We start from the raw sequence: 9,687 nt of genomic DNA, 5'->3' as shown, positions 1-9,687 counted from the left end.
TAGGTGCAGAGAGATGAATCACAAAAGCTTGATTAAGTAACACCTGTCCAATCAGTGTCACAAATCCAAGCACACTCTCAATGAGAGTACATCATAATAAGCTCGAGTCCTTCAAATCTACTGGGAAAAGCACATACGCAACAATCCTTTAGACTCCTGTTAGATCATTTAGTTCTAATTGACAACAAGTAGAGGAAGCTGCATCTTATTTTCCTGTACTAAATTGCATTTGCTTTGTTCAATGATTTTTTTAGTTTTATTTATTTATTTAGCTGGGTAATAAATAATTGTACTCGGTTCCCAGGAGAGGTCAACAGATGTAGCTGTCCTGAGAGTCATTATATATTACACATGGTGTTACAGAGCCGACTCATTATGCGGGTATAAAAGGTGGGCCTAGTTTTCTCAAGGGGAATCCGAGGAAAGATGACATGCTACATGGGGAAATTGTGTATTCTCTTCTTTTTGGTGAACAGAGTTTCTCCATTCTATAGCAGCGCTGATTATAGTGCCAAGGAAGCTCAGAGTTCAAGAGGAAAATGATGATTGGTTGCTGAATGTTTGAGGGTTTGATCACGTGCTTGAGACTCGGGGCTTTGGAACAGGTTAAGACCAGATGAGAAATGCATGATTTTCAGCTTGTTAAAAAGGTGCACAGAGACTCACTGTTGGTGCTCTGAGCTCAAAGCGACCACCTTAGATTCTTTCATTCATCAGTCTTTATCTCCCTCAAGGACCCCTATTTGGATTCTCCACACCTTAAGTTATTTCATGACATCGACATTCACTGCTGAACAAAGGAGTGGCCCTGACGTATCAATAATTGAAATAAACCCAAATTACATTTTTCAACAATTTAAATTCATGCTGCAAATAAGGAGTACACATAATGTTAAGTCCATCCATCCATCCATCCATCCATCCATCCATCCATCCATCCATCCATCCATGCATCCATCCATCCACCCATCCATCCATCCATCCATCCATCCATCCATCCATCCATCCATCCATCCATCCATCCATCCATCCATCCATCCATCCATCCATCCATGCATTTTCAACAGCATTTATCCTAAAAAGGGTCACGGGGATGGCTTCGGGCAAAAGGCGGAATGATTCCTGCGCTGGTCGGCACTAGTCACAGAACACATATTGAGACAAACAACAAAACACACCGACATTCACATCGTGACCAAGTGGGAAAGTATCCCACGCCGCGTGCTAACAAATCAGGCAAGTCCACCACTAGATTAAAGAAAAAAAGGAGAAAAATCCAATTCACAAGTGTTGCTAGACAGTCCTTGAATCTAGATTTATATATAAAAAAGGGGAAAAATCTAACAGAAAGACATCAGAAAAGCCCAGAGAGTACTCGGACACCGATAACCAACATCAGATTTATGGGTGTAGCTATTTTATGGTCAATAACATTCCCACCAGCACAACACAAAGAGTACCAGGTGTGAGAATAAGAAATGATAGAGGATCTTGATACATTTACATCTTTCTCTATGTTATCACTTCATGGAACCTCCCTCATATTGAATTTACTGCTCAGTGACAAGATAAAATGCATTAAATCTGTTCTGAATGTGAGTGGTGAATAACAGGGTTGAAGGCGGCGGACAAGATGTTTGGCATCTCAGGCTGTTATATTGGGCCTGACAGAAAGCAATAAACACACTAAATGCAATATTCCTCCTGACTCAGAGATTCCAATTAGCTCGCAAGTGCGAATTGCACATTTTGATTCAGACATGCTTCGCAGGCAATTCAATTCTTACAGAACTAAGTCCTCATTAATTGTTTAGATGTCACTAAATGCCCTCCATCTGTGACCAAGCTCTCTTAATTGGTGTCAACAACATGGCCACTGAACTTGATGTAGGCATGTATTCTTCATTTGGATTTCTTGACAAACCACGTCAAAGTTACCCGCGGTCTCTAATGAGGTTTTTCAACATTAATTTATTTGGAAAAATACAGTGGGGCCTTGATTTACAAACACCTTGCCTTATGAATTTTTCGGTTTAGGAACGTTAAATTTATGAAAATTAAACCTTGGAATACGCACTACTTTTCGGGATGGCTGGCGAAGTAATCTTTGGCGGAAGAACACCAAAGCACATGACCGAACAGCGCCACAGCCGGCCTACCTTTCCACACCCCCTTTCACTGAGTGCACATGTCGATCTTCTTCACTGATTTTTTAACAGATACTTTTGCTGGAATTGGACCGAAAAAGACCCCACCACAGGCTCGTGTTCAGCCGAAGAACACACAAAACAAAATTACAGTTGAGGAGAAGGAGATCATTGAGAAACACGAATGAGGTGTGCGTTTGTCTGATTTAGCATCCCAGTACCAATATGCTAGGTTGTGTGTGTTGTTAAAGGTGTTTCCGTGCTGTCAAAGCAACGGTCTGGGACAATAGAAGAGGATGAAAAACGTCAGTTAATTTGGATTAACGAAAAGCAGCTAGCCGGTGACAGCGTGAATAAAGCAATTATATTCGAGAAAGCACGGCTAATTCACTCTGATCTCGTCATGTGGCAACCTGGAAGTTTACCGTTTATTGATACAAGGGGTCATTCCTCGAAATGGTGAAAGAAGAAGGATACGTTCCTCAGCAAGTATTTAATGCAGATGAGACCGGTCTTTTTTGGAAAAAGATGACTCACCGGACTTTTATAACACAGGAAGAGAGGTCTGAACCCCATTTCATCAAGCCATCAACGACCACCACAAAGGTAAATAAAATGACTTTATTATACTGTGCAGTGTATTTCTTTCATTGCAATACAATAACACATTTATTGTACATTGAATAAGTTATATTGTTTGTAGTTTTAAGGCTTATTTAGTTGAAATTTATATTTTATGGAGACCTGGGAACTGATTATTCTCATTTTAATGGTTTCCTATGGGAAATTTATTTTTGGGATACACACTTTTCGCCTTACACACTCTGGGAACCAATTAAGTGCGTAAGCCAAGGTCCCACTGTATGCTGGTTGGTCAGTGCCAGTCGAGCCAAGGGAACACCACATTGACCTCGCCAAACAAATTAAATTACAATAAAATTACTGTAACATGTTTATTGGCTAATGCAGACATGTGAACGTTTCACTTTTGGGGAAACGGGACACAAGGCAGCTGTGTCTAATGATTGTGTATTACTACAGGTGCTGCATGAAACCTGCCAGAGGACATCACTCCCTCTACGGGAGGCAGTAGCATCGGAAAACCATTAGAAATACTAGTCAATTACAATGCCCATTGGATAGATTTTGCAGTCAGGCGTGGTTAAGCTCAACATAAACTAATGGGGAGTCTTCAAATGAGCTTAACCTGCATATGATTTTAATTAGCTTTCCTGCCCCAAAGGCTTCCATTAAAAAAATCAATTGAACTGCTGTTGATGCAGCAAGAGTTTAAACAATGTCCGAACACTTCAAGAATTCATTGCTGATAGAAAGAACAAGTGAGCAGAAATCAGTCCATTACAATATAGGCATTTCTGTTTACAACAATCACATTGATGTCTGTTTATGGCTGTTCTATCTTAAGTCTGTCCCAAGCCACACCTTCATCGTGACTTTTCATGCGTGAAAATGTATGTATGTGTGTGTGTGTGCGTGTGTGTGTGTGTGTGCGCGTGTGTTTGTGTGTTTCGGTGTGCGCGTGGATGCTTGAACAGGGATGGCTTTGGTCCAGTATTATTACAGTAAAGTCTCGTTATATCGATATCGGATATATCGATAGTCCCGGTTATATCGATACTATTTCTATGCACGCACGGAGAAAATTACATGCAAACAGGGTCGGATATATCGATAGTCCCGGTTATATCGATATTTTTTCGGACTCCCTTGAATATCGATATAACGAGACTTTACTTACATTCATGGCACCTCTATTTTATTACATGCAACTTAGTTATTAAACATAGTTATTATATTTTCCACCATACTGGCGCTGCTTCATAAGCACTTGATCAAATGAGCCTTTGAGTGCAAGAAAGTTTGAATGCAGGACATGAATAATTTGCTTATCAATATCAAAAGCTCATGTTTCTCTCTAGGACAGTTACAACCACATTCCAAATGGTCATGTCGGATAAGAAAAATCACAAGGCACAAGTGAAGAGGTTTTGTTCAGATTACTGAAAGATGACCTGTGCAACTTGGTTCTGATGGGATTGAGTTAATGAATATCACGAAAGGTAAATCAGAGAGTATGGCATACCTAAATTATTTTATTTGGTGAATAACAACATTCTCACAAGTCAAACAAGGTTTTCCTTTCCCTTGATTCACCCATGAAGGTTGGGCTTGTGCAAGCATTTCTGTTGACGGTCGGTAAGCAGTCCCGCCCAACCCTCACCAAAAAAAAAAAAAAATGTCCACTTTAGCTCTCATCATAAATGCCAAACCTCTCTAAGAACGGTCAGATTGTCACTGCATTTCACAGTCTGAACATTACAAGCTAAAAACTTTTCTCATGTATGTTTCCTGCATTCTCCGCAACTATAACTTTCATTTTCAAAGTGTTGCTCAATTGCTCTGTGGCAGCAGAATATCTGAAGAGAATTTATAAAGCTCCAGAAAAAACCATCATCCATGTTTTCCTACGGGAAACACTTGACTGGTCTTAATATACATTTGACCTTGTAAGAAAACAAATAAACAAATAATAATAATAAAAACAAACAATAAAAGCTACAATACTTAGTTGTCATGGGCAGGCACCATAACGTATTGTTATTACATATTATAAGACCTATTTATTGACCATTTTAAATTATTTCATTCATATAATTTGATGTCCAATAACAGATGGGATAATCAACATCATGCCCGAGACCCACCCGAGTATAAGCAGGTTAGAGAATGGAAGAATTAACTAATTTACTGCCAGACGATGTGCAAAAATGTGTCCACTCCTGTGCCAGTGTTTTTGTCATTTTCACTCAAATTGCAGGACCCACAGGATGTTGAGTTTTAGGACTACATAAACATTCAATTCAGCGTAAGAAACCTTAATTCTAAATTATATGGTTCTGGAGTTATCTGAGCTTGAAATGGGGGCCACTGTACAAAATACAATACAATACATATTGATTTATATAGCGCTTTAAAATCAGCTGAAGCTGTAACAATGCGCTAACATGGACAAAAGGCAGATGCTGCCCTCTCGTGGAAGGGAAAAACATTGCCAGAGGTATGACCAGCGCTTTATCGGCACCCCATTCAAGAAAAACCAAAACCCAAACAAATTCGGGAATAGCGCTCCATGTCACACTCGGGAATTGCAGCGAATGACAGCAACAGCAACAATTTTACAAAATATATTTCTAAATTCCCCCAATGTTCAGATTCAGGATAGTAACAGTTGATTTATTGAATTATACATGTACTGTATCTTCACTGTCATGGTTGTCTTTTGTTTTCATCATGTGACAGTGGAAGGCCCTTCCACCCTTACCATATATGTTCTTTGTAATTTTTTGGGTCAGATGTTATAAATCGACTGTCAAGGCATTATCAGTGGTCAGGTATTATTATATAATTTGCTTTACTCATATCTCACGTTCCAGTGCTGATTTTTCTAGACGTTGGTATTTTTTAATCTTGTTCCTAGTCCAGTTTCTACTCTGACTTGTTTTCTCCATATTCTTTCTTTGTTTTGGTAGTCTTACTCTCGGTATAATTTTGTTTTATTCACTGATTGTCTTTTCCTTGTTTTGTGATTTTGGTGATTTATTTCTCTTGCCTTTTGTAAGATCTTTTTGTTTGTAGCGGACGAGTGACCTTGTGAAAACACACAAACATTTTTGTACTCAATCTTATCCTTGCCTGTGTTTGTGGGATGTGTTCCTGTTCCGGACCGGAACAATAATGTAACATTTGATCAATGATACTGACATGAATGTTCCAAAAATACACTTGATCGAGAAAACAACACCAACATTATTTACAACAATATTTCTACCAAATACGTCTGCTGTTGATTTCACAAGAGAATAATTCGCTGTGACCCCAGTGACGCTAGTGAGCTGTCAAGTGGATTGAAACTGGGACAGGTTCTTGCACACCTGCAGTCGCCTCCTGCTGCGGTGCCTGTCTCAAGTATGACCGTGAAGGGAAGCTCCTTATTTTACTTTGACCTAGCAGATGGTCACAACAACAGTCATTTAAACATTTGATTATACAGAATGTACATACAGCTTACATGACGTTTACAGGTAATTAAAATCAAATTACACAATTACCAAATAAGGAAAGGTGGTGTGGAAAAAAATACGGGTATTTCCAACTGAGAAATAGCATTTTTGACTTTGAGTAAAAATGTGTATTATGACCTCCACAGCAAGGTGTGACAAATAACATAAGAAGAAAGGCAACTTTTACTTTGAAAGGCTTTTGATTTAAATGTAACACTCTTTTCAGAGAAAGTCTGCTCGCCAGCCTCACATCCAAGGGTTCCCCATGCCTTTAATAAAGTCCCAGTTCACCGCTGATCTCTCTTGTTTCCACTTAATGGGGATGTGGAGAAGAAATGACACATGGGAAAGGCCAGTTAAGCGGGCCAATGCTAGCCTGCAATGATCGATAGTCATTTGTCCTCCACCTTGCTTTCCCCAAAAGGTAATTAATGAAAATAAGTGTTTTGTTACTGACAGTTGCCTATCTCCTGGTTGCCCACAACACGTTCACAATGCCATGCCACTACTTTTTTGCACTGTTGTGTTCTTCTTGCTCTCCTAAATTAAATCTCTTAAAAAACAACAGTGACTGTCTAACAAAAACATTGGTTAAATGTCAAGGAATATCCGTTTTGGGTAAAATAGAGTGCACGCCTGTGAGTTAAGTGCTAAGTTAAATTTGAATCATCAATCCACGGAGTTTTCAGAGGTGAAAGAAAAACAGTGTTTGGACATAAATTGTTTGGACACCGTGCTTGTGATCGGACCTAACATACTGTGCGTTTTAGAATCCAAAGAAAACGTGTTTTACTCTGACCATCCCTCGCATCATGGCAAAGACTTCATCCTGCCACAAACGTGCACTTCTGTGGCAGGGTTTTTGTCTTTGTCACTGAAATTCCAGGACCCGTATAATATTGAGTTTTAGGACTACATAAACATTAAATGAAACGTAAGAAACCTTAGACTCTCTTCTTTCATCAGAAAAAAAAAACATTTCCTAAATTATATGGGTCTGGAGTTATATGACCTTGAAATGAGGGAGGCTGTCTAAAATACAATGCAATACATCACCGGTGTCAATGTCAAGGCCCGCGGGCCAAATCCGGCCCAGGAAAGCAAATCAAATTGTTAAATTCATATTTCATATTTTTGGATGTCAACCACAATAAAAGTCATTATTCTTGACTTCAGATTTGAAAACGAGTTATTCATTAATTTGCTGTGTGCTCTATATGTAATATTTGAAGGGATTTAAACATTCTAATGGGTTCCCCAAATTCATAACGGCCCTCGAGAGGAAACCATAACTACAATGTGGCCCGTGGCAAAAAATGAGTTTGACACCCCTGCAATACATACATATTGGTTTATATAGCGCTTTAACAGCAGCTGAAGCTGGAACAAAGTGCTGGAAAAAAAGGGAAATGCTGCCCCCTTATAGAAGGGAAAACATTGCCAGAAGTCTGACCAGCACTTTATCGGCACCCAAGCAAGAAAAAAATAAAACCCGAACTAATTAGGGAATGGCACACTGCACCATATTTTCAATTCCCGAATAAATTTGTGAATAGCAATGAATGAGTTAAAGGGGACTGTGGAAAGCTATATTTTACAAATCCCTCAACTGTATATCAACTGGACATGTTTAAGATTTCTTTATGACGTTGGGTTTTTACGCTGAGGTGATTTAAATAGCTACAGACAGACTGAAGTATTCCAGGAATAAAGCATCAAAGTACCATCCTCATTAAAAAAAATCAGAGCCGGTGTGGTAAAGATTACCTCTTCTATAATAAGAGCAGCCTCCTATAGAAGCCATTGCAGAATTGCTGCAGCTGAACACACAGCAGAAAGACAGGCAATGCATTCCTGTGGAGCTTATTTCCAACAGGGCAATCAACACACAGCCCTGCCGTCATAGACCCCTTATCCTGGTTGAACTAGTACCTCCTGTTACCATAGATGTAGTATAATATCATGGATTCAAGTACAGTATTTTCTGAAAAAAAAATCACAGGTTTGCTTTTTGCCAAACAGAAAAAAGTCTTCACAGATTCAGAAGTAAATCATTAGAACACTTTTATAAATGTCCAAAGTTGGGCATGTCCACCACCTTTTCCTTGAGGGCTGCTCTCCTGCCTGCTTTATGTGTCCCATTTGCAAGACAGCTCAGTCAAATGATCGGTGCATCAGCACGCTTAGCAGAAAGCTTCATAACAATCCTCATCATTTGAATCAAGTGTGTTGAAGGATGGTCATATCTAAAACAGGCTGGATAAGAGGGCTTCTGAAGTCCCCTGCCATAAAGCACAGACCAAAAAAAGCACATTACATCCATTGATTGGTTTACTGGAATTGGAGAAACCTAATGAGTGCCCAGAAAAAAAAGTGTATATGGTGTTCTATAATGCTTCCTATTGAGCATTCTGTCACTGTATTCCCCATCATTGTCATTGCACTCTGTCAGACATGTATCTTGGCCCCGTAAAACGAAGTGGCTGTAGTCTGACAAGTTCTGAACAAAACAGGCACAGTCCTGAACAAAACAGGTAAGTATGACTTTTTTTCTAAAGAAGGCGGAATATAATTCATTAATTTTTGAAATGCGAGTCTCCAGGATATGCAACTGTCTTCAAAGGCTTCTGAAATGCAAGCTATGAGAAGCGTATTTAGAGTTGAGTGACAGCCTTTATCAAAGCTTTGATAAAGTGCGGCTAATACAGTGTCAATGAAAGGCCACAAAAGCCCTGCTGCAGTTGATTTATCTAACTTTCACGGGACAATGGCTTGCATTCTTGTGAGGAAATTCAACCAAAAGATTGAGGAAGGGGTTGAGACAGTGACACTTCAGAGAACATCCGTCAGGTGTGCAGAACAATGAATCTAATCATTCTGTATTAATGAGCCAATTCTTAAAATCGTTCCTGCTGTGAGGTGAAGTCAAGGAAAATTATCTTTGCAGGGGGAAGCCTACTGATAAAAGTCTAGGCATAAATCATAAACCTGTTCTGAACACTGCAGAATAGCAATCCTGCAGGAGCAGGTACTCTTTTTGCTGATGGCAGAAACAGCGAATGTGCAAAGAGCTTAGAGGACTGAACTCAAGATATATAAGACCAAACAGGCTACAACTTGTGGGAAGTCCACTGTTCCAAACGTTGTTTAATACAGGCGGAATGAAAACATTTCAGAAAAGAGGTGAGTGCTAACTGTCCTTTGTCTTGTAATAAATGCATTGTAATAGGTTTTCCACTGTTGATCGTCAGATAACCCTTTTTTTCTCCCTAAAGTTTTCTCCCTAGTTTGTTGCAACTGTTTGACTTTGCTCACCTAATCTGATGGGATGATAATCAGTTGCGTATTTGTGTGCTGCAACCTGAATTTTAATAAACTGTAAGAAGATCAACATAGATAAAGGCATTCCTCCTGGGCACATCTGTGCTCATTTGTCCCTTCTGACTTCACTTTACTTT

The 9,687-nt window shown here is 39.3% G+C and overlaps 1 protein-coding gene across 2 annotated transcripts in view; it reads right to left on the bottom strand.

The window, feature by feature from the left end:
* Positions 1–9,687, bottom strand: part of LOC148894711 (ephrin type-A receptor 6-like) — a 164,456-nt gene that overhangs the window by 32,182 nt on the left and 122,587 nt on the right. The window lies entirely within an intron of this gene.

The sequence above is a fragment of the Hippocampus bargibanti genome, linkage group LG08 (assembly GCF_051943395.1).
Source record: "Hippocampus bargibanti isolate YZ-2025 linkage group LG08, ASM5194339v1, whole genome shotgun sequence".
NCBI classification, from domain to species: Eukaryota; Metazoa; Chordata; class Actinopteri; order Syngnathiformes; family Syngnathidae; genus Hippocampus; species Hippocampus bargibanti.
The sequence above is the reverse complement of the archived record's forward strand: the minus strand, read 5'-3'. Positions and strand labels throughout refer to the sequence as shown.